Source organism: Cavia porcellus, unplaced genomic scaffold (genome assembly GCF_034190915.1).
Source record: "Cavia porcellus strain 051 isolate PalLab524CR breed Dunkin Hartley unplaced genomic scaffold, mCavPor4.1 scaffold_1, whole genome shotgun sequence".
Classification (NCBI taxonomy): Eukaryota; Metazoa; Chordata; class Mammalia; order Rodentia; family Caviidae; genus Cavia; species Cavia porcellus.
The window spans coordinates 103076174-103102440 of NW_026947484.1; the positions used below are offsets into that span (position 1 = coordinate 103076174).

Below are 26267 nucleotides of genomic sequence, written 5' to 3' on the forward strand. Positions count from 1 at the left end.
AAACCACTCAATAATGAAATGAAAGCCTCATCTTTTATAGAATTTTGGCATTTCTGGTTCTTGTTGCAATGTGTTTAGTAAATGGTCACTGTATACTGAGTGATTTCCAGAACTATATGTGAGGCATAGAGTTTATTCTTTGAATTAAACAGAGAAAAACAACCAGAAGTCTAAAGATCAGAAAGCCACACAAAGATTCTTGTATACTGAATTTGTCAGTGAGAACAGAGCACACTGACAATAACAGCAAGCATTTTAAGTATCACTTTTTGCTAAACATAATAGGAAAATAACCAAATATGGAAAGTCCTTGACGATTATTTTTAAAGTCTATGCATCATAAAACGGTATTATAACAGTAATACTGGCACTCAACTCGTGGAAACCAAAAATGCTATGTCCATGTTTGCTGTCAATTACACTTGATAAGTTCATCTACTTTTCATTCCAACACTAGAAAGTTTGAATAATTTGAGTGATTTGCTACTGAATATGTATACGGTGTTTTATCTTTTACTTGATAACCAGTATATATGTTCAGAAATTGCCCTTGTAAGGATTATCCTGAAATAAATGAGCAGAGAAATTATGTGTAATACATTTGCTTAGGAAAAGAGAAAAAGTTTGAACTCACCACATTATCTGTATGAAAATGTGTGGATCATTCATCCAAATGATTCCCCCAAAGCCGTTTTATATTCAGAGAAAGTAAGCAAAAGCAATTCATGTTTAATTAATATATGACATATCTAGAGTATTCATTTTAGAATTTAGACTTTGAAACTACCATTTTACAGTAATTTCTCCCTGGTGGAATAATTAGGTATTTATTTTCATATTCTTAGATATTTAAAGTTTGATATAATAGGAATTGAACAAGATTGATTGGCTATCAGGCCTATATTTGCCTCAACTATTCCTAAACTAGAAATAAGTTGAGTTTCTTCAAGTTACAGTTTCTTCTTTTGGAAAGCAAGTGAATGATTTTTATGTTCACTTTTAACTCTCATCTCGCATGCCTTGGAGATCTGATATTAATATACAGGTTTGCAGTTTTCCCATGGCTTTTCAGGAGGCAATTCTCTTCTTAGCAGTCATACAGAAGTGTTAGGAGATAAACTTCTACAGACAGACTTTTTACTCACAGCTTTACCATCATTAGCTCTCTACTCAGTAACACTGGGAACAGGAAAACCTCTAATCATCAGACAGTGTGGAGATTAAATGGTGATCCCACTTACTGAGTCACTGTATGAAGAGTGTTTGAAAATACTATAAACTCTTTCTATGATCCTTCAGATAATTTTAGTAATCAAAATATATAAATAATTGCAGGGTAGTGTATTTCAATTTTAATAAGTAGCAACAACAATGACAAATTGAAATACCTAGAATTATGAGACCCAGGAAATAATTTATAACATTGGTAGTAAAAGTAAGTGTCATTGTAGGAAACATTCATTTGGTTTCTGGAAGTTGGTGGAACAGATGTCCCAACTAGCTATCTCACGCTGAAGAGAACCTAAAATTTAGATAAAATATTATAAAATAAAGTGAAATGTATATTTGAATATGTTAATAATCTAGCAAGAAAATGAAAATAGTTATTCCAAAGTAGGTAGGTTAAAGCTCCATAAGTAATAGAACATTCCCAGAGTCATAAAGTGCATTATTGAGTACAAATAATATGAAGAATTTCTAAGGCATCATTTTAACAAAGAAAAAAATAGTAATTATTTTTAGGGAAACCTAAACACATGATTAAAATTAACATTCCTGGTAATGAGATAAATACATATCATGACAGTTCTTTAGGACACAATGAGAATATTACCCCTGAAATATTCCTAAGAAAATGCAGAGCTGAATCTAGGAATGAGAAAACATCAGAATTATCCAAACTGAAAGGCGATCTACAGAATATTTGCTTTATGTTCTTTAAAAACATCATTGTCATGTCAAAAAGAAAGGCTAAATTTAAGAGCAATTATTCTATACTTTATATGACTCCAGAGGGTATTTTGGGGGCAAAGAGCAAAATTTAAATAATATGTCCGTAACTTTAAGATACGTCCACAAACCTTTCACGCACCTCCCTTGTACAAGCAGAGGTTAATTCTCTTTCATTTTGAGTGTGAGCTCTACTTAGTAATGTGTTTCTAGCATATTGAAGATTGTAGAAATAAAGAGGCTTATTATTTCTTTTTCTTGCTAAATTGCTCTGCTAAGAACTTGTTATAAAAGTAAAGAGATTAAATTCTTTCATTACATACAAAACTGAAAACAATGACTGACTCCAGCAAAGAAAGAGTCGGTGTTATTCATTTGACCAAGGAGTTTTCAAAATTTGTGTTTATGTGCTCCACAATGACTATATATAGACAAAATTTTAAAACCTTCATGGAAGCACAGATATCCTAAATAAAATCAAAACAGATGTTAGCTGTGAGAAGACAAGGAAAGGGGCTTTGACTAGGGGAAAACACAGGGTAGTTGATATTATGTTAATTTCCCTCTCCCTTAGCTACACAGTGAGTATAACATTATACATTATATACTCTTATTTACACATTTATTCATACTTTATTGCATATTTAAAATGAGAGAACATAAAAAATGGATGATTTGAGGTATATGCAAAATGTATTGCGTTGCTGTTCTGATCCTTCTGTGCTGTCACAGGAGAGCTGTGCATGACTGGGAATCAGCCTGAGTTGATAACAGGTCAAAAACTGACCTTGGGATGGGTTGAGACAACCACTGAGCTCCGATGGGCAGGGAAGTTGGGTAGATTATGCAATGTCCTAATTCCTCATTCCCCTCTTTTTTTTAATTCACTGTCTTTCCCATGATACTTTGCAGCTTTTCAAATTAAAAAAAATGTCCTCTATTTATCTACCTTGTGTGTCTGGATTGGCCTTGTGACCCGTTTTGGTCAGGAAAATGCAGAGAAACCAATGAAGAGCCCATAGTAACTCTGGCCTTGAGAAGTCTTAAATGCTTCCATTCCTTGTTTTAAAACGTTAGCATCCAGTATGTGTATATGCCCAAGGTAATTACTGTATGAGGAGAGACAAGTGGCCCCGTCATTCATGTTGCCTCAGATAGAAAATTATAAATAAGCAAGGTGTATCTAGACTTGCTGGCCTTGACTTGCCAATAGCTGCCTTCACACACATGAGCAAAGTCAACTAAAATCATCAAGCCTGTGACCACCAAAGTTGCCCACTAACTCACAAACCTATTATAAAATAGTGGAATGATTATTGTATTAAGCCAACTGTGGGACTGTGTCCCTCAGACAAAAATTTAATCATGTGATCATTAAACAGGGACTAATCATAAATAACTGATTTTATAATTCTACAAACACTCTTTCCTTTCCATGCTTATTTTTTTTTCCTCAGAAAGTACTCATTAGCACATATTTACAAGTTGTGCTTTTGTAATCCTATGATATGATTAGGTGCCATGAGTATTTCTATTATATATAAAATGTCTCCATTTTGATGAAGTTGAAGTGAGGTTTTTAAAAAATGATCAAACATGAGAAGAGAGATTTAACATTATTTTTTTTCAAAAGCCACGTGAAATGAAGTTTCTAAAGGATAAAACAGAAAAACTCAAGGGAAAACGCACAGACATGAAACTGAACTGTGGTGATATTCCGTCTTTTAATTTGTGTCACAGTGAAAATCTTGCTTCGCTGTGGAGCCACCGTGTTCCTGAGAACAAGAGAGCAGGGGTGGCAGAAGGTATTTTTAACAAAGTCATCACGGCACTCATGAGGATGCCATATTTTTCCTGAACAAGCAGCATAACTTAGTACTCTGCTCCAACACCACACACAGCATAATGGAAATGACATGTTTAGAATGCTGATTCTCCCACAGGAACCCACAGTGAACTAGGAGAAGATCACAGGCCTTGACAGATGATTGGTGAATTAATTAGGTGTTCAATTCAGTTAACACCACTGTAAATCAAACGTGGGGCATGCACTCAAAGCCATAAAGAGATTCCAAGGATGCTCCGTGTCACATAAAAAGCAGGCAAAAATGTAGTCAGAACCCAGAGGGAGGCGTGGGGTAAGAAGCTTTCCCAGAGACTTGTTGAAATTAATCTTATTTTCCTTTTTGAGAGGAAAATTTAGACTGAATGGTAAAGTTATTTACTATACAAGAGAAAGGCACTGAAGACTTTTTGTTGCTATCTCTAAAGTTTGCCTGATGTAGATTTAAAAAGGTCTTGTTCATCAACTTTTTATCCATATCTAAACTTATTCCTCCTCATATAACCTTTCCAGTGGTGAGAGACTTTAAAGAAAGCACACACACACAAAAAGACCATTTTTGTTTTTCTGTGACTACCTCACTGACATTGCTGCCAACACCTCCAAAAATCTTATTTAATTGTTAGCCTTCATTGGTAAATACATCTTGGTTACAATATAACTATTTATCTGTTGTGTGATCTTGAATGTATCATTTAAACCTTCATCACTCAGTTTCTTCATCTGCAAAATAGGGACAATAATAACATTCATTTTGAGGACTACCATGGGAATTCATTAAAGAAACACTGTAAAATTGTTTAGAACAATTCCTGACACAGGACAAGAGCTATAAAAGTTGTTGCAAAAATATTGACAGTAAAAAAGATGTACTCCTATTTTCCTATTTTTACAGCCATCACCATTTAAACTTCTAATTGCTTACAAGGACTTCCATCCAATATTCTGAATGGTCAAAACTGACTTTCCCTTGGCAAAACTCAGGTCTCACAAAACTGAAGTGCAAAAATATTAATAAAGTCATATGGTAAGCATACGGGTGTGAAGACTCATAAGTGACTTAATGTTTTTGATATGCAAAAAATTCTTAAATTCATCTTAAGAATCTTTTCTGGTAACAAACAAGCCATGGAGGAGATAACCTGTGGAGGTATGGCTGAATTTTCAGTCTGTGTCTTACATAATCTAGGGATGGCATGAAGCAAATTCAAACCCAATTCAGTGCCACTAAATTCTTACCATGAGCACAGCTTTACAAAAAACCATGAAGTATATGCAAAATAAATCTGTAATATGTGCCTCCCCTTCAAATCTCAAAAATATAATAATTTTTTATTTTGTCATTCTTTTTAAATTTTTAAAATTTTAATTAAAACAAATGACAGCAGAACAAAGCAGATCAGAACAGAACAATGTAAGCAACATAGTACTTTACCACAAGACAATGGCATGTTAACAGTAGCTACCATAATGTCTCTTGCTTTGAAATAGTTGACCATACATTCACATACAATAGTATCAAACATAACAAAATAGTACAAAACCATTCAAGAGAATGAAAGTATTACAGGGCATTCAGAATAAATAACCGGAAACAAAAAATAGCTACTATATTATTTCATTTTCCATAAAAAATGTTTATACTATCACACATAATAAAATCCAGTAAGATACAACATGATAGAACCAATGGAAACAGAACAAAAGCATGATAGGACTTCAAAGCAAGATGATATTAAATCAGCAATGGCTGCCATAATGTGTTTTCTTCAAAATAGCTGTTCATACCGATACAGATAATAAAATCAAACAACACATAATAAACCATTCCAACTAATGAATGAAAACATTATAAGGCTTCAAAGCAAGGTAATGGGGAATCATGATTACCATAAACTCTTTATATATTCTTACCATTTCTTACACTAGGGAGACTATACGGTATTTATACATGTGAGTTTGATTTATTTTGCTTATGAGCATGGTCTCAAGTTATTTATAAATATTTATATTTATAAATATCATTTATTTATTAATATCTCAATGTGATCATTCCTTATAGCTGAGTAGTACTCCATTGTATAAAAATACCACAACTTTTTAATCCATTCCTCAGCTGATGGACACTTAGGTTGTTTCCAAAATCTGGCTATTACAAATTGTGCTGCTATAAACATGGGTGCACATATATCTCTGTGTTAGGATGTTTTCAGTTTTTCTACGAATATGCCTAGAAGTGGAATAGCTGGGTCAATGAGACTTCCAATCCAGCTTTCAAAAATATATTAATGATATTTTAACTTCTTTCAAAAATATTAACCACTGAAAATACAAATGAGTGTAAAAAATATGAAACATTTTAAAAATATATTTTAAACTTAACTCCTTTATCTTCCTTGTCTGCCATACAATGAATACAACTGCTATAAAAACAATCAGGCATTGGGCTCATGGAACGTATAAGGATGAATGCATGGTTGAGACAAACTGGACCAATACTGCTTAAAGAATCAATCTGGAAAATAAGTGATAAGTGAAAAGAGAGGTGCAGTGTTTAACTTCCTCATTAAAACTGATGAGCTTGCTGCACGCAACTGAGTTGAATAGAAATATGATGGGCAGTCAGGGCCTGGTCCTCGAAGCAGCCAGTGCAGAAGCCCAGATACCTTGCAACTGTAAGGGAGACAGACACCTCCCACAAAGGCCCAACAAATGCACCCAACTCAAAGGATTGATATTCTAAATGGATCTCTATCACCCCAGGAAGCCTGGAGTCACGGTCCCATCCACCTAGGGAAGAGTCAGTGTTCTGTAAGCATAGCCACTTGCTTCCCCATCTGTTCCCGATTTAGTCAGTCTTATCTGAGCAATTAATCTTCCTGGTTGACCATAGTTCTGTCCCACCTTATGCCCATTTTGCCAGTTCCCATTTTGGACCCATCTCATCTGGTGGTTTTGCTCTATAAAAGTCCTGGAAAAAAAAAAAAGAGTTTTAGCAACCCACTGGGGACCCCTTCTGTCTCTCAGACAGTAGCTTTTTTTTCTCTCTCAATAAATATATTCTGTTACTAACCTCTGTTGTTTCTAAAATTCACTTTTCAATTTTAGAGAGCACAAACTCACACCGGACATGTAGTAGGTTGGGAATCTTGTGTTCCCCTAGATCAAGCTGGCTGTGGTGGTTCACACTTATTATACCAACACTCTGGGAACTGCAAAAGGAGCATCTCAAGTTTGAGCCCCAGCTGGTGAACAAGCTAGTAAGCTAGGCCTTATCTCAAATTAAAAATTAAAAAAAAAAAATAAAAGTACTATGGAGGTAGTTTAGTGCAAAGGCTTTGAGTAAAATCTCCAGTATCACAAAAAGAAACAGAAAAACAGGACTGAAAATGTTATCAATAGGTTATATAAGATATGAGATAAATACAAGTAAAAAATTAAGTATTTATAGTGATACAGCTTATAATCTTCTTCTTGATTCTTAAAAGGATTTAAAAAGCCTTACTAATTTTTTTTTTGTGCTGGATAGAAGTAAAAAATAATAAGAGAACAATTTTGAACAGTTGCAATAATGATAGAGCAAAATTAAAGACATTATAGGAAATAAGGAAATTGATCTTTTACAAAAGAGAAGGTGACCAAGAAATAGAGAAGAGGGGAAAGAGATGAAAAAAGGAATTAAGATATGTTATGTGAAAGGATTTTGCCCTAGATAGGACACTACAGCAATGAGAGAAGAGACCAAGGGACCTTTACCTGGAGATCATTTTCCCCACCCCTAGGCAATTTACCTGTGGTGCAAAACGAGCTCCAGTGGGCTGCTTGGGAGTCAGCAATGCCCCTCTAGGTACCACCCCAGTCCAAAGTTACATGTATGCCCCCCAATCCTCGTGTCCGGCAGAGAAAGCCAGACCCCAGTGGTCCTGAGATTCTCTCCTCATTCTTAGAATAAAGGCTACTTTTACTTTATATTTCCTGTCTCTCTAACCAGGCCAAAAATCCCAATCATTATGTACCTGTGCTGACTCTCCTCAGGAATGCAATCATACATATATATGGTCAAAATTTTTCTCAGAGAGGAAAAATGCAGATTTAATGAATACATGAACAGAGACCATAATATTACCCTAATCATAACTCTAAATCATTAAAAATAATAAGGGAACCATAAAATATTTACCTTTATGCTGTATGATTTTTTCCAGGTTGTGCAGTAATTGCTGGGCTGTAATGTGATGGTAGTGGGGAGACAGAGTCAAGGTGAAATTGTGCTTTCTCATCATTGTTCATTATTTCAGAAGCCTCAGTGGCACAGTGTGGTGAGCAGCAGTGTTTTTACTCTTTTTTCACAGATTTAGGAGCTAAACACAGAGATCCCAAGTAAAAGGCAAATGTTTTGAGACGGTTTCACTATGCAGTAGAAGTTGGCCTTGAACTCACAGTGATCTTCCTGCCTCACCCTCCAAGTGCTGGGAGTACATGTGTGAGCTACCATATCCAGCTGCTTTCAGCAATTTACATCAAAGAAAGAAATTAATAATTTTTTGAGCTAGAAAGAATGTCAAGGTTATTTTATTTTTCCTTCTTTTTTTTTTTTTTTTTTTTTTTTTTTTTACTGTTAACAGGGATTGAACTCATGACTGCCTGCTTGCAAGGCAGATGCTTATGCCGCTGAGCTAAATCCCCAGCCTCTTTTCCTTCTTTTTTTACATATGAAGTAAAGCACTGTAAATGGTTGACTTCAAGTTCACATTCTAGTTAGTGAAGAATTAAAATAGAAAAACTCCAGTATCTTTTTCTTTTAAAAATTTCTTTGTATAAAAATTTTCCTAACATCAGAAAGCATGGAACAAAAAGTATCATTTAATATTAAGTGAAATGATCTAATAACGTATGGGAGGGCTACTTCTCTGCATAAAAGACCATCATGTGATGATATCATCATAAAAGATGCAAAGTGTTTTCATTTCCAGTATTGGCTGTGAAAAGCAACTGGCCAGGTGACACACCAAGCTACATTGCTACAGTTACAATTGCTATAGTCATCTTTTATGCAGCAGCCCAAACTGCTTGGGGGAAATTCTCATTTTCATGGATTTGACTGTTTTACTTAAATAAAATCCATATGTATGATTTGTCATTTATTTATTTGTCTTTTTGAGACAAGTTTTGACTAGCTGGCCTTGAGCTCACTTTGTGGCACATGTTAGTCTCAAACTTGCAATGATCCTCTTGCCTCAGCCTCCCAAGTGCCAGGATTACAAACAAGTACCACTGCACATGGCTTGGATATGATTTTTTTTAAATGTTCATACTGATCACATTATAGTGAAATATTCCAGATCCTCCCTCAGAGAGAACTTTAAAGTCTTCTCCCTTGCATCTACCACCAGTTAAAACAGTCACAGAGTTTTTATCATCTCTAACCTTTAGAATCTTCTCTTTAAATATGGCAAATTTAATTGTTTGAAATCTTCAAATTCTGTCACTGTCATGTCTGTTCTGGGTAGGAATTATTGGGTTTTTTAAAGGTGATTCTTCAGGATGTGGACAGAGCTCTCTTTTTAAGGATGTGATTCTTTTCAAAGTAGTGACTTACTTTACCATTTCTTCTGTGTTACTTACGTCATCTGCTTTCTAACTAAGATTTGGCAATCATGTTTGAGCAAATTGTCTTCTATCTTTGAATCCTAAAATGTCTCTGCCATGTTTATCATATTGCTGTATCTAAACTAGTATTACGAACTAAAACATAATCCCGAAAGCTTTTAGTTGGATAAAATAATTTTAAAGCACAACCAAAGGTTTTGAAGATCTTTTTTCCCTTCGTGGAAGACTTAAAATAAAAAAGTAGGTAAAAACTTCACTGCCTATAGGGCAAAGTTAAAATCATCTTTGTTATTTAGATGAACAGTTGACTGTGTAAGTCACTGTTAAAGAAAGAATGCAGTACAAATGGCTTTAATTGTCAGAACAGGAAACAGAGGATATAGGATGGACCCTTTCATCCCAGTTATTCTACATGCTTTCAACATTTATTAAAATGGAAGTTCTTAGTGCAGAAAAATTTGCATGTGGATTTATTATTTTTTAAATCTCTTCAGAATCAAATATTAATTTTCAAAATAACTCTAATGATTTAATACATTAATAATGCACATTTCACTATTAGCTGGTAAAAATATCTTCCTAGCAAGGTATATCTGAAAACAGCCAGTGTTCTTTGGGCTCACGATGGGAAAGGCACTGCAGAATTTTGCATACAGTCATGCAGAAAAACAAGGTTAATTTATCAGAATTACGTAACTGACTAAAGACTTAGGAAAGAGTATTCTAAGAAATAGTCAAAGAAGCAATTACATTTCTTAGTGTCTTCAAATCACTTAGAATTTATTGTATTTTAAGTGCCATTAAAAGTTCTTTTTGATTGGAAGTACCCTGTAAGTGATAGACAGTTTAGTGCTGTGCAAATTAGCAGTTTTCCCTAATTTTCCTCACATGACAGTCAAATTTTTCCCTATTATTTCTTCCAAGCCAACAGAATAGAAACCTTTGCAAAATGTGCACCACTTGCCTCATTATGCAGTTCAAGATTTAAATTTTATCATTCATGCTTTCATTTTAAATGTGATCAATTTGGTGCATTTTGCATGTAATTTCCCACCTATTACTCCTGGAGATCAATTTTTCTTTTCATTTAGGCCTACATCTCTGTGCATGAAGAGTTACAGTTTCTCAGTCCTAATATCCTGTCCTGGGCTGATGTGAGGATGTGCATTTGTGTACATATGTATTTCTTATTTGGATCAGGGTAGGCTATTGCTACACACCTCATTCCCGCCTTCTGTTATTGTTTGTCTGAGACAGTTGAGACAGGGGGGAAGTAGGCCTATACTTATTTTAGAAGCCCGTTTTTTGAAAAAAAAAATGTATTTGAGTACTGCATTTTTAAATCTTCATGTGATGTGCCAGGTTTCCCTTCAGATGGCTAAAGGAAATATTTCCCTACAGGTAACCAAGTACACCTTATCTCTCTAGGTAATATTGGATTCTGAATTCATTTCTCTATAATAGCTGTAAATATTTTCATACTCTTTCAAATAAGCACAGAACTTGAGAAGCTGGATAGATGATTAAGAGAAAACCAATGACTGAAAAAATAGTAAGATTTTTCTAAGAGAAAGTCATAAAACGCACAAGCACAAAACAAAGCAAAACTCTTAGTCTCATTAGGATTAATGACAGAAATGAAGCCTGGGAGTAACAAGTTCCCTTTTAAATTTATTTTATTACATATCCTGCACAACTATCTGTTCATAAGTATGCATAAAGAGACATTGTCAGCCTTTACACACCATGCCCAAAATTTGAATGTGCCAAATAAAACTAAGTACCTTGATCCACTAGATATAAGCTTTAAAAATGCTAAAAGGGTCTTTTAAGAGACAAAAATTAAGCAAATAAACAAAGTAGACAGAATGAATTATATCACACTTGACATGTAGTCTAGTTTAATGGAAAAATTATAAGCCCAACAATGAATTATGGGCATGCCAATAACTTCCTCCAATTACTCTCGAGTTCACAAATTAGAGTAACTACTTAGTTGAACATATGATTAAATTAAAGAAAATAAAAACCTGTCTTCTTGGTAAAAGGAAAGTAAGTATTAAGACACACAATAATGTTTCATTTCATCCCGAAAATATAATTAAAATAGATTCAGCGTTTACCTCTGAGGATTAAAAATCCATTGGATACTTTAGGAATATATGCAGCTCATAACAGCTCTCCAGCGAAACTGTTCAGTTCCTACAAATAAAAGGAAGGTAAGAGAAGATATTCAGAGCCATACATGTCTTTGTAAATCCATGGTGATTAGTCATGGAAACATCATTATCGTTCCACATTGCTATTTAAAAAGTACCTCTCTCTGATTGTGATTAGCATGAAGTTGCATTTTATTACATGCACAATGGAGCAGTGAAAATATGCCTGTCTAGCACTTGTAAGATATTAGCACAGACTCCAGATTATGAAATATTGCCCAATCAAATCACTCAAATTTTTATTTCAACTGGGAAAGACTGAACAAAAGCATTTTGATATTGATATGATATTGATAATTGAAATGAGATATATTATATCATAAACATTTGTATGGTCATAACAATGTATAAGAAATAGAGCATTTTGGCTTTTTAGTTTCTATCATCAAACACTTTAATAAGATTTTAGTAAAAATCCACACAATACACCTAGGATGTTCTTACAATCTATGTCAATGACCTGTAAAAATAAATTTTAAATAAAAATTATTTTTAATTTATTAGTACATACTTGTAGTAGTTAGTGTTTACATTCTTTGTATGGATCTAGTACATATACATAATATATCTTAATTCCTTTTTATCCCTGTTCTCAACCCCTGTCTCTCATTCTTCTCTTGATTCTCTTCTATCTACTTGCTCTAAGAAAGTAAAATGATAAACAAGATATGTGATCATTTTGTTGCTGCTTATGGTTATTTGTGTATATTCACACACACTACTGGAGAAAGAGGAAACTATAGGGCTGAGGATAGAGCTCAGGGCACAGTGACTTCCCAACAAGCATAAGGTCATGAGTACCAAAAAAATAAAAATAAAATAAAATAAAATAGAAAGAGCGTGTTGTCTTCCAGTCCCGCAGCCTGGTCAGCCCTAGGCTCACATATGAGTCACGACTCTCAGTCAGCACCATGGACTCCTTCAAGCGCTCCCTGCCCTCCATATCTACCATTCCAATAAATCTGTAACCTATTAGGTACTGAGGACTCAATAACACATGAAAAACAAGTCCTACTAGTAAAGTAAATATTATAATCATCTTAGGGATTTAAATAATATAAAGGATATTAAAAGGGGATGTTTTGCTAAATAGAAGAGCAATTTGGCAAAGATATTTAATTTAGCAGAAGTAAATAGGTGAAATATGATATGAAAACTTCAAAAAGGACCTGTGGAGTGTTTTTTAAACAGTAGTTGAAGGAGCATAGTCATATAAATTAGAAATTTTCTTTGGGTATGCTGGCCTAATAAAGTGCACAACTGTGATTCCTAAACAGCAAATAAATATTAGAATAATGGTGTATCACATTGTGTAATTCTGTGGTAAACAGTGATGTATAAGATGAAATGTTAGACTCATGCATGGTCCTAGATTTTGTGGTACATCAGATTCTCTCTTTAAAATGAATTGAAGAAAAGCTAGAAAGACATTGATAATCAAAACTTGTTCAAATCAAATATTGTTTAATGGGAATAGAGGAAAATTGTGAAAAATCAGTTTCATAAAAACTGCTGACCGTGGCTGAACTGAGCCAGAGCATTGTCTAGAACACAGATTATGAGGAACTATACCTGAACATTTTTACTGAAGTACACAATATGAGAGAAGTGATAAGATTTAGAACACAAACACACAAGCACACACACACACACACACACACACACACACACACACACACGACATTGATAAATGTCTATCGATAAGCTTTTAGTAGACAAAAAATAACCTAAGCCAATATAAAACAAACATTTGTCCAAATGCTTAGGATGGTCAATAAAACCACACCTAAAGTAGTCAGTATACCTAATAAAATAATAATGTGAGCCAATCTCATAATTGTGATCATGAAATAATAGGGAAGAGGAAAACATTAAAGAGGGTCAATAAACTCTGTACTTTAGAGAGATGACTGGTTTCAAAAGTATAGCCAGGTCTTTCTTAAAGTCCATTCAGACAAAAGTGATCTGATTTCAGGGTCAGAGATTTGCTAGTACAATTTATAATATTGTAATTCTGTCTTTGATTCTCTAGAAGATGAGTATAAAGATCTCCAAGGCAAAACATTAAAGGTATAGCATTTGAATTACATTAAAGTAATTCAAAAAGGAATAACCAGATCTTTGAAGTTTATGGTGGTGTATTAGGAGTATCTGACAACAAAGGAGAAAAATAACTGTCCTGGACATCAGTGTTCCTTGTAAAAAAAAATGCTCTCTAGAAATGGATTTATATTTGTATCTTTATAAATGTTTCAGAGAGAAACAAATGAAAACTTCTGCTTTAAATGAAAGGGTAGAAAATTTTACCATTTTTCTGTCTTTTACTACAAACTAATATAGTGATTCTCATGTTTTATTTCAATGTAGAAGAAAATATGATTTTTTCACAAAAAACATATACAGTATATAATTTTTCCTTCAAATTGTAATTGCTCTGTACTGAAATCTCTTTTTGCTATTAAAAATTAGTATATATCAGTGTAGGCCATAAAAACAGAGAAAATAATCTTAAGGAGTTTATTATGATAAAAAGTTCATAACAAATTTCTTGAATTATCTTGTGAGACTAATATTACATGGTATCCGATAAGGAACATCTCAATTGTTTCAGTGGCACATTTTGGAGAAATGGTTTGCCATACCTGCAAAAAGAGTTATCCTTGTATACTGAGACTAAATGCTGTGAATTGTTATATGACAACTTTATCTTCTCTCATACTTTGACTTTTTGTTCTTTGTAGGCATAGAATGTCAGGAAGAAGAGAAAAAAAAACATGGCTACTATGTGCCTGGAAATTATGTTTAATGATTTAAAAGCACTTACATTATTCATCATGAATTGTCTTATGAGACATTACTATAGCGTTTTACAAATACAGAACTGAAACTTAGAAAATGATTTGATAACATTCTCAAAATTACAGACTTTTTCATTGCTTATCGCACTCTCTAAAGTATCAGGAGTAAGAGCTTTTCCATGAAACCAGTTAGAATAAATTTGAAATTCAACATAACAGTGATAACAAAACTTGAAACCTGTTATCAGTGTAGTTGGTCAGAACTGGGTGATTTAAATATTGTGTTATCCACAATTCATGGTTATCAAATAAGAATGAAATTCTAAATGGAGCTTTCCCCTTCATTTGTTTGTTGTTTTGAACTTTTTTGAAAGGATGGTTATTAAAATGTAATAAACTTTGTATGTGAATGCCAAGGTTCAATTTATACTACAACATTATAAAAAGTGACACCTAATATTTTAAACAAGATATTTTGCATAAATAAATAACTGATTAAATTCACATATTTATAACAAATTGACATCATATAAATGAAATTTCTTCAAGACACATTTATGCTACCTGAGTTTTCATTAGGAGAGATAAAATGGAACATACCAGTCATTTAATATTAATTCAAACATAACAAAATAGCTAAATAGTTCTTATTTCTAACCTCACAAAATTGTTACAAATAAGAAGATATATAATTTGTAATTTTAATACAAAAATGACTATTTGCTAGAGCAGTGAAGTTAGGAATGACAGAGAAGACAGAAGAACTAAATCCACTGAATAATTTTTGACTGTTATTAAGTACAACTTTTTAAGATTAAAAGCATGCATTTCCAAGTTATAAAAAGCACAGCGACAGTATTGATTGACTCTCTCTATAGACACACTTAAAATAAACCATACAAATGAAAAACGTGCACGTTCACTACACTAAATTCTATTTTGGTATGAACTGCACATTGCCTGTTCTTCAACAGAGAAAAGCAGTAACAAATGAACACATTTTTTTATTCTTTTTTGTTTCAAGCTGCCTAGTTTTAAATGCTTTGCTTGGTGGCTCCCAACAGAATGATGAGGGCTTCACTCCGGATTGCTTTGGTGGCACACATTTCCCTTTGTTCTTGACTTTCTTAGAGATGTACACAGTAAGGAGATCAGCATTTTTATTCACTTTAATGTTTAAAACCCAAGAGTGAAAGCAATACCCTGTTATCTTTTTAGTAGGCCAATCAAGTTAGAACTTTTTATTCTTTTTAAACTTTCAACAAGTTGAAATTATACTGCAACTATAAGTTTTTTGAACTGGACCACATAATTTGTGTGGTAACATTTATTTTTTATAGTATATATCTCTTTAAATTATATATGGAAACATATACACGGCATATTTTGTGCCTGGCAGATATTAAAATCATATTTGTTGAATGCTTTTAATATGTTAATCACTAGTATTTTGGCTACTTTTCTTGTTGCTGAGATAAAATATTTGACACTTAAAGCAGAAAAATTTTATTTCAGCTCAGAATTTGTAGAGGTTTCATTCCATAATCAGTTGGCTCCAAGGCAGGGTGTTATGGCAGAAAGCTGTCACAGAGGAGAAACAGTTCATGGTGTGCCAGGCAAAAGGCAGCAAATCAGTAAGCAGCTGTAGGAGATGCAAGCCAGCCTTCTTTTTGTTGCTTTATATTGCATTCATGCTTCAAGCCTATTGATTAGTGCCACTCCTACCCTGGTGGGACTTCCATTATTCAAGTTATTAATCCTAGTATCACTCCCTTATTTCCCATCCACACACCCAAATCCAGCCACCATTAAGACTCCCCACCTAAGAATAAATGAGCCTTGGTGGTACATCTAGATGCAAGCAGTAACAACCCTTCTAATACTCCCCATCTATTTGCTCATTGAATTCTCACCACCTGAAGACACTGTTTTAATCACTAATGAAAACACCGAGAGACAGAGACCACAATTTCAAATTGAGGCACACGGGGTGGGGGGGAATTAATCAAGCAAATAACAGAACTAAAATTTATATAAAAGCAGTAGACCTCAAAGCTTGATTTGACAAATGCTGTTGTCTTTGATGAAAAGATACCAATAATGGCATTCTAATTATAGCTGCACGAAAATCATCCTTACCCAAGTTACCCACAATTAATTAAAAAAACAGCCAAACACAGAAATATATCCGGCAGGTAAAAAAGAGTCATGTGAAAAACGATGGAGTTGAATCTCTCTAAAGACAGGAGTTACAATGTCTGGCAGAATAATAAACATGTAGTAAACCAGCATTCAAAGTGCATTTGTTGTGAAAGTGATTCATAAATAATAAAGGAATCTTGTGTGAGCCTTGGCAATTCTACCAATCTTGACTAGAGGTGAAATTTCAAACTATAGTAAGAGAACCAGCCTAGGTGCAATACACATTGTCACTGGGTCACACTTCCCATTTCTTGTCAACCACATATTCAGTGCTCCCTCACCCTAATATCCTGAGCTATTTTCACCTGTGTTCCATGTACAACTTATAATCATTATTTATTTAGGTGTTGTTCTATGTTATAATCATTTAATATATTAATCTAATTAAAAAATCCACTGTAATTTTATTTAAAACAGGCATGATTTGACAGGTGATTTTTTTAGAGAAACACCATAATTCAATATAGTAATGCTAATAATAGGAACATCACGCCATAAGACTAAACCCAGAAGGTTTGTGCTGCCCTATGTCCCTCCTTATCTCTCAGTTCCCGGATGACCCTGAATCCATCTATCTGTTACCATCTGCACTGTCATAACTTCTGTCCTATATTACACTTATTGTCTTCCAATGTAATCAGCATTCATGTGTTTTTTGTGTGTTTTTGCTCATTCAAATTTTTTCTCAATATTCTGGCCAGAATTACTTTAAAATATCAGTTGAATGGTATATTTTCATAAACAATTTTTCCCTTGTGTTTGGAGATTAAAACAACAACAACAACTTCTGTTTTAACTCTTAACCTAAGATGGCCCGCCCATCCAGTCACCAAGGACCCCCGCAATTAGCGGCTTCATCACCCTGAAAACTTCCCTCTACTTGAAGTTACTACTTGGGTTTTCCCTTTTGTTAGGGCAGTCCTCTCGTTTTGTTCAGTCATTTCCATCTTTATGTTTTAGCTTCAATGTCACTTCCAGAGGTCTACCTCATTCTAAATAAACACCCTTTGGACATTCTATTATGGCTTCCTGAAGTTTTCTTTCCTGTCATTTTTCATAGTAATGCTATGATTTGTAGTACAAGGTTTAGATACAAACTTCCTGAATTTGGATCTGAAAATGCACCACTCGATAGACGTCATGGCATTTGATTTCTTCATCCCAGCTATTCTCAGATTTCCTACTTATAAAATGAGGTACAAAATCATCTTCCAAAGGGATTTTTGTAAAAACAAAAATGATTTAATACCAGCACTAAGGGCATACCAAGAACATAATAACTGTGACAATAATTATTCAGTGGAATTACATTTATCTAAATAATTATGTGACCACATTTTTCACTTTTCAAAATATGCAAGCTCTAGATAAGCAGGAGTCATGGCTGTGCTCAGACCAATACGAATTTGGTGCCTCTAACATTGCTTTGCTGAGGGACAGTTCAGTGAATATTCTATGAATTAATTAGTTGCATGAATCTATTTATGGAAAGAGTCTAAAAAGGAGAGAGAATATCTTAGATCAGCCATTTTGTGATAGATGGTTCTTTGATATCTATAAAGTAATTTAGTTTGTGGTAGCCTACTTCATATGTTGGCAAGTTTCACTGCTTATAAAGAAAATCTTATTAGAGTACCAATCACTTCTCAATTCAAAACCAATTGAGGAATGAATATAAAGCATGTCAATAAATTCTTGACAAGTCATACACCTCTATCTTATTGCCATGTTTAGTAATTTGTGCATGCAAAATCTTTGATAACTCACAGAAAAAAATTACTGATATAGACTTTCTGGATTTGTAAATATCTCTTTACTGTTATAAAAGCTATCACACAGTTTCTCAGGACTAGACTTTATTCCAAAACTCTTCTACCCACATCATTAATCTTTTAACTTTGGTTCTTTTCCTTGAGTCACTGTTTAAGGATATGATCTCCTATTAAATAACTGTCCCATAGATGCCTTTCAAAACTTTATTAGCCAGGCCTAGTGGTACATGCCTGTGATCCCAGCACTCAGAAGGCTGAGGCAGGAGGATTGCTATGAGTTTGAGACCAGCCTAGGTTAAAAAGCAACTTTAAGTCTAACCTGAACTGCATAGTGAGATCCTGTCTCAAAAAAGACCAAAGGGGAAAAAAACAAACAAACAAACAAACAAACAAACAAAAAAAAAAAACAATTGCTCTTTTCTTCTAACCTTCCAAAAAAGACATGATTCTTGTATCAACGATTAACATTACATACTTATGATTAATGACTTTAAAAACGGTTTACAAGAAAAGATAGAATGACTAAACTGAGTTAATTCCAACATGTATCGTGTTCTTACTTCTTAGGAATATTCATCTGGCCCGTTACATTTTTTAACATTCTTATTCATATATGTTAATTTAATCAACATAATTATATATATTTATCATGCACATATTTTTAAATATGTATTTTCCCTTTTGTTGCCTATACTTGGGCGCACATACAAAAACTTATCACCATCATTGTTTTTCTCCAGTAGTGTTACAGCTTCATACCTTACACATGAGACTCTTTCTCTCTTTTTCCTCCTCTTTCTTTCTTGCTGTAAAGTAAACCCAGATACTTGCATATGCCAAGCACATGTTCCACCACTAAATTACCTTTTCATCCCCTTACTCCATTTTGAGTTTTTAAAAATGTGGTATGAGATACAGTTCCAATTTCAGTGTTCTGCAAGTAGTTAACCAGTTCCCCTAGGACCATTATTGAGGACAATGTGCTTTCTCTCTGTGTTGTTAACATTTCATTAAAAATCAACTGTCTATAAATGCAGCGAGTCATGATTTGGGTCTCTTCTGTTTCTGTGTTCAGTCCATTTTATTCCATTACCACATTGTTTTTATGACTACAACTGTGTAGATATTCGAAGTCAGACACTGTGCTGTTTCTGGCTTTGTTCTTTTTTGCTTGATATTGCCTTGACTGATCAGGGTCTCTTGTAATTCCATATGGAGTTTAGAATTTGCAAAGGGGACTAAGACTAAAGAGACAAACAGGGCATACAATTAAAACATTAGTAAGAAAAAACTTGGAAACATAAGAATTGAATTAAGATGTGTTTCAATTATGGGAAACAAAACACATATTCTTGAACGTAAAATATGCATTTAATTGGTAGAGTGAAAAGTATTGGTGGCTACGTGAAAAAAAGAACTTGATTATTCTCACCTCCATTGTCCTGAAAAAAGAAAAAGAACCCATCCTAATAACTTGAAATATATATATTTTCTCATACTTCTTTGCATTTATATATTTGCTAATATACACAAATCTTTTTCCAGTATCTGTGCTTCATTTTAAATCAACTGTTTATTTCTATTATTGAATCTTGAGGCTAAAAGCAAATTCACAAGTCATACAATCTTTCTTAAAATTCCAAGCAGACAAGTCACTTTAATTTTTAGTTTTTTTTTTTTAAGTTTTAGTTAAGTTTCGTACAATTTGTGTCCTTGTGATGTACATACCAATCTCTTTGACATATTAATGGTTTTATATTGTGATTTTCTTACTGAAAATACATTTCCAATGCATTTTCATGGAAAGAACATAAACATTTTTCACAATATGGCACAAATGTTATTCTAGTCAATCCTTTTACGTCCTCCTACTCCAAGAAATAAGGATATTACTCATTCTCTTTTCTATGCCCCTAAGAAATTTGATACATGCTTCATTATTACACTTATTTTTACATTATATATATATATATATATATATATATATATATATATATATATTGTTTGTTTTGTTTTGTTTTTTACAGTATTGGGGATTGAATCCAGAGCCTTTGTACTGAGCTACAATCTTAGATCTTTCTTTCTTTTTAACTTCAGACAAGGTCTCACTAGTCACTTGGTTGCTTGGTTGTCCAGGGTGAGTTCCAACTTGCAGTCTTGACAGCCACAGCCATCTACAGTGGTGGGATTGTAGGCCTGTAGCGTGATGCCAAAGTTCCAATTGTTTCTTTATATAATCCTGAGTGATTGATCATGGTACATGACTTTTCCTATATGCTCATTCTACAGCCAGGGTTGAATAATTGCTTCTTAATGAAGTTATTCTGCTCTGATATATTTATGCAAGCATAATAAAATCTTACAGGGAATACAACAAAATTTTATGGGAAGTTTGCCAAAAAGACATTCAGCATCTATCTAATCTTTTGTCATGTGTAACTGCTCTGCAGTTTTTGTAGAGATAGCATTGGAGAATCACATTGCATAGATTCTCATTAGACATTAATTCATCACTACTTTCTACATGAGGTCAGATATATTTGTTACTATCTCCCTTTATATTTAAATACATAGAAGTATTTAATAAGCCTTTGCTTCTTTTGTCTAAAAGCAAAACAATTTTTGATCCTCGCATTTTAAAACCAACTTTGGCACACACATTCAGTTATTGTATTCCAATTGTATATAATTAAAAATATTTTCAGTTTATATGGTGTTTTCAAAAATTAGTCTTTTCATTCTTGCATCACTTTAAATTTTTGCTTCATTCCAAGTACTACTTTTACTCTCTGGTTGTGGAAGTTCTCTATAAGACTCTCATGAAGTTATTTATAAGAAGATGTTATTTCTTTTTAAGTAAGTGAGTAGATATTCATAACCAAAGGCATAAATATCAGATGTGAAATAACAAGGTCTGTGGCAGCTGGTACAGGGGAGGCAGTAAGCACAATGGTTACAAAAGTAAGTGTAACAAGTTAAGTAGATGTGCATTTGCAAGTCAGTTGCCAGCTGTATAATTATGACAAATTGTTTTATCTGAGTTATAAAGTCTTTACCTTCAATGAAGAATTGTGCTATGAGATAGATATTAATTTATGCAATATCAAAGCACAGTACTTATGAATAGTAAGTTCTCAATTGATAATTTTTTTATTAATTACTATTAAACATAAAATAGTATTGCCAAGTTATTTTTATGTCATTAAACAAATTTTTGCTTTAACAACAATCACATTTACTAGAGATATTTATGAGAAAAACCTGTGTATTTTATTCTCCATGTGGGGTCATTTGAAATTGGTTGGATATATTAACAAATACATTAATGAATGTGTTGTCTATCTTATCTATAAGTGAATTACATAAAAGCATTTTATGTTATATCTTTGTAATAAATAATATTCATGGGAATCATTCATTGTTTGTGTCTGAATCATTTTGGTGAATGACTTTCTTGTTTTTGAGGTACTCACCAGAACTCCTTAAAAGAAAATTTGCATTTTCTGCTGGGATTATATTCAGTCAGAGATATAAAGATGATTTTCACATAGTGTGGATTGTGTGTGTGTGTGGGGGGGGTGTGCATGTGTGTGTATAGGCATATATCTATCCCTCAGTCAATTTCTTGTTGCTGAGATACCATGTCTGACACCCACAACTTAAAGAAGAGGTTTGTTTGCTCTTGGTTTTTAGAGGATCCAGTCCATAGTCATCTGACTTTAAGGGAGGAAAAGCATGGTGGAGGGTCTGGTGGAAGACAGTTGTTCAGCCATGATGGCCAGAAAGTAGAGAGAGAGAAGGGAGGAGCAGGGGAGGGAAGCAGAGGCAGTTCACCCTTCCAGATCACACTGCTAGCAATTGGACTCCATGTCCTAACAATAGTAAACTAATCCACTGATGAACACAGAACCCCATTATCTACTCTCCTTTCAAAAGTCCCACTTCTGCACACATGAAGTTTTTGCAGGACACTGTAGATCTAAACCATAACAGCATGCGAGGGCAGACACACATTCACTCATTATTCTTCAAATTCTACTAGGATCTCTGAAATTATCACCTGAAGTATCAGTGCTAAGTGTAACGTTTGTGTGTATTCTACAACACAAGATTTGAGCACTGCACGGCTCAATAATAAACTTTTATTTTTCTACTGTGTAGTAGTACAGGTGATATGTGAGGTGGGTGTATGTGTCTATATGTGTGTGACAGAGAGAGAGACAGAGAGAATAGAGACAGAAATCAGTAAGTACAAATTCTAAAAGTATAAATTAGGCCACTTAGTTAATAACAGCATAATTTTCTTCTTTCTGCTTCTTTTTTTGTACTAAGTGGGGCAGAACTTGGGGAAATTAATCAAGTCCTAAGATCTAGTAATTGGATACCACAGGTAAAGATCTCTAAGTCTTACACCTTCTTGACATAATTGATGAAGACATTCTAAGTACCACATAAGTTTCTGTGCTAAATGCAATATAATGCAAATGCTTGACCAAATGATTTTGTAAGGGCAACAACCATTTTTCAAAATTAAACAACTGACATTTTATACGCCCAAAGGGTCTGGTACTGTATATGTTATTGATTAAACTGACATTTAAAATTGCTATAGTGAAAAAGAGCTTATTAAAACAGAAAACTTTTTAAAAATTTTTTTATAGCTCAGAATTGACTGTAACACCAATAGTACAAATATTTGACTAAAGCACTTGGTGGAAAATTTATATCAACATTCAAAGGTCCTTAAATAAGATTCCTTTCACAAAGCACAATCTTGGGACTGTTTTAAAACAATACAGAGAAATAAGCAAAACATCTGCCTTTTGATCTTGGATTATGTTTCTAACTGGTAAAGATTAGTCAACTTCTATCCTTAGATTTAATTTTATTAGTCTCTAAAAACAATTAGAAGCCTCATTTAGAGATATTTCACAATCATTCAAGATTTTTTTTTGAAAGCTAGAATTTTCTGGAATATTATGTTTCCATGGTTTACAATATATCAAACTAAATTTTAATAATGATTTCTCATGATGGGACTTTCAAAAATCTACATTCCCTTTAGGATCCAATTTTATAATAATGGGATTTATGTTGAGTACAAAAAAAGCACCATTAAAAATATTTGCAGTTCTGTGTCAAACTCTTAATACGCATCTAACTTAAGAGAGATGTAGAGTGGCACCACTTTCGTGCCACCTTTCAAGACAATCGTTAGTAACCACTTGGGAAGACAACCAGAAGAAAATATAGAAATAGACTTTGCTAATCATTAAAATACAATATTACGGACTATAATGGAAGTGTCTGTGGAAAGTAGGTAAATTACACAGGGTAAGAAGCACTTGTTTATACCTAGATTAATGCACCTTGTATTTATGCTTGTGCACAGCTCTCATACAGCAAAGGACTGAGAGTAGAATATAGCAGAGAGGAGACTTGTTAATATTGTTGAGTTCATTGCTCCTCACTCTAAGCAAATGTTAGTGGGTAAGAGAAGCAGGATTACATGTTTCCTCTAAGGTTGACCCCTAGATAGTGCCCAGGGTTATATTTGAATTTTCAACTAAATACAGTTAAATAGTAATCTCCAGTGAAATCGTAAGGTATCAAACACAGAAGCTATGAGAAACAAAGGACTATCTTAATACTATGCCAGAAACTCTCTAGTAGTAAGTCCTTCTGAGGTAGGATAGAAGAAATAAAGATAAGAAGTAGACAAGGAAAACCAGAATTTTAAATTTGTACTTTTAAGAAAAACTACAGCTTCAAGACACAAAGATACTCCAGTATTTTTTTCTTTATAGAAAACACTCTAATAAAAGCTTGCTACGTGTCTTAAAGTCCTGATAAGCCTGTAACCTCCATCACCTCCACTTCCACACACAAGCAACATCAATGGACAGTAGATCGCAATTTCAAACACAAGTAAATGACTTGCATTCTAACATAGCCTGCCCAGTGAGTAGCCTGACACATTCCAGGGACACACGTCTTGAAGAGACCTAGTGTGGGAAATATACGAAAGGGATGGTTGCAGGTAAGTCTCACTACCATTCCTCTTCAATGCAGTGCACCCTACTCTGTAAGGTGTGTTTTTATTTGTAGTTTTTCCACCCATTTTCCTACTTCTATTTGCCTCAAGCTTGCTCTACAGAGCCCGGTTGTTTCCCTTCCCTGACCCCTAATTTTAATAAATTATGTAAAACTTTACCACTGCTTATGCTTGTTTTATTCAATTCTTTGTTTAGGACAGAAAGAGCCTAGAAACCACCTATGGAAGGAGACTTCAGAATCCCCAAAATCTTATAACATATGGACTCTGTCCAGAGATGTTCTGAAGAGGGAGAGACAGAGCACTGGTTCCCAGAGTCATCTCTCCTCACTACTCATTTCAGTGAACATAACATGGAAGCATAGAAAACAACTCATCCCCCCTCCTCTTCCTTCTGCTCTCCATCTTTCAGATGTCTTAGCCTACACTGTATTTATTGATTAGTCTATAATATTGATCCTTGCATGCTTTTTGTAAATAGACTTTTGATAAACCTATTCAGGTTCAATGTAAATTTTTGTATATAAAAGTGAGAACCATTATGGTGGTTATTTTGGATTGCATGTTTTAATGGAAATGCATAAGCATTCAAATATTGTTAATTTTATTTCTTTCTTCTTTACAGGAAAAGAATTATATATTAACACAATTTTATCTTAAGAAATATAATGATCATGCTCCAAATCTGAAATTATATGCTTCCTGGTAATTTATGAGCATGGATTCAGTCAACAGAAAAGAGAAAACGCATTTGTCCAGTTCACAGAGCATGGGGTAAAAATAATTTCACCTCTCACAAAAGGTTCAGTCAAGTGTGAACTAGCTTCAGAATTGTGAACCAAACTATCATCCCTTAAAATAGTTGTAGGCTCACTTTTCTAATTGCACATAGGATAAAAATTGAGCCTTCACATATAGAGTTGCTGCAGGCTACATAAATACTGTAGGACAGAAATACATTACCTCTGGCATGGTACATCAAAATGACCCTGCTCAGCTCTTAAGGATTCACTTTATGATCTTGTCTCGTTAGTCTCGGAATAGCAATTGTGACAAAAGGGAGCAGGCACTCAGAAGGAAACACTTCTAAGTCTAACAAACTCTGAGCCAAGAACTAGCTCAGAAGTTATCAAAACAAAGCTTCGTGAATTTAGAATAAATTAACTTGCTTGGGCACAGACTGAATAATGTGCCAGTGTTTTGTCAGTGCCTAAACATAATCTATTTGCCTCGGGCTTTTCTAGACCTAAAATCCCATGCTGTCAATGTTATCTCTTACCTCACTGCTTTAAATGGAAAAGTGTCACTGCTTCAGGTGACATGGTTTTAGTAAGGAAAATTGCCCAGGGAAGGATGCAGGTGTATCTGCCATTCAAAATCCTAAAAGGCATGTTGCTTTAAAAACAAACTCATTTAAACAAAGAGAACTAATTATCACATTAACTTATTGTCAGCACAACTGACTACAGGCAGGCAGGTTTAATAACGTATGTGCAAACTACCAGAGAGCAGAGTAAAGTGAGAGTACACCATGAGTTACCTTGTTTTTCATTACACAGACACTGCTAAATAGTGTGTGATTTCATTGTTGTTGTACAAATGTTTGTGCCACACATTCCTATAATGCTCCACATGCCTCCCCACTCTCTTTAGCTAATTTTGACTTAGCTGTGTGTGTGTGTGTGTGTGTGTGTGTGTGTGTGTGTGTGTAGTTTCTTACCTAATGATTTTCTCTAGATAATTCACTCAGAAGGTCACACTAAAGAACTGAGATATAAGATGCTTTTATAGTTGCAGTTCCATTAGAGAAGCACTGTT

The 26267-nt window shown here is 33.9% G+C and overlaps 1 protein-coding gene across 36 annotated transcripts in view; it reads right to left on the reverse strand.

The window, feature by feature from the left end:
- The window catches only part of Lingo2 (leucine rich repeat and Ig domain containing 2), a 1124971-nt gene that overhangs the window by 629016 nt on the left and 469688 nt on the right, over nt 1-26267 (reverse strand). For all 36 annotated transcript variants that reach the window (XM_063252389.1, XM_063252376.1, XM_063252386.1 and 33 more), the window contains one exon: nt 11527-11605. The gene's annotated coding sequence lies outside the window, so the exon portion shown is untranslated. The remainder of the gene's footprint in view (nt 1-11526; nt 11606-26267) is intronic.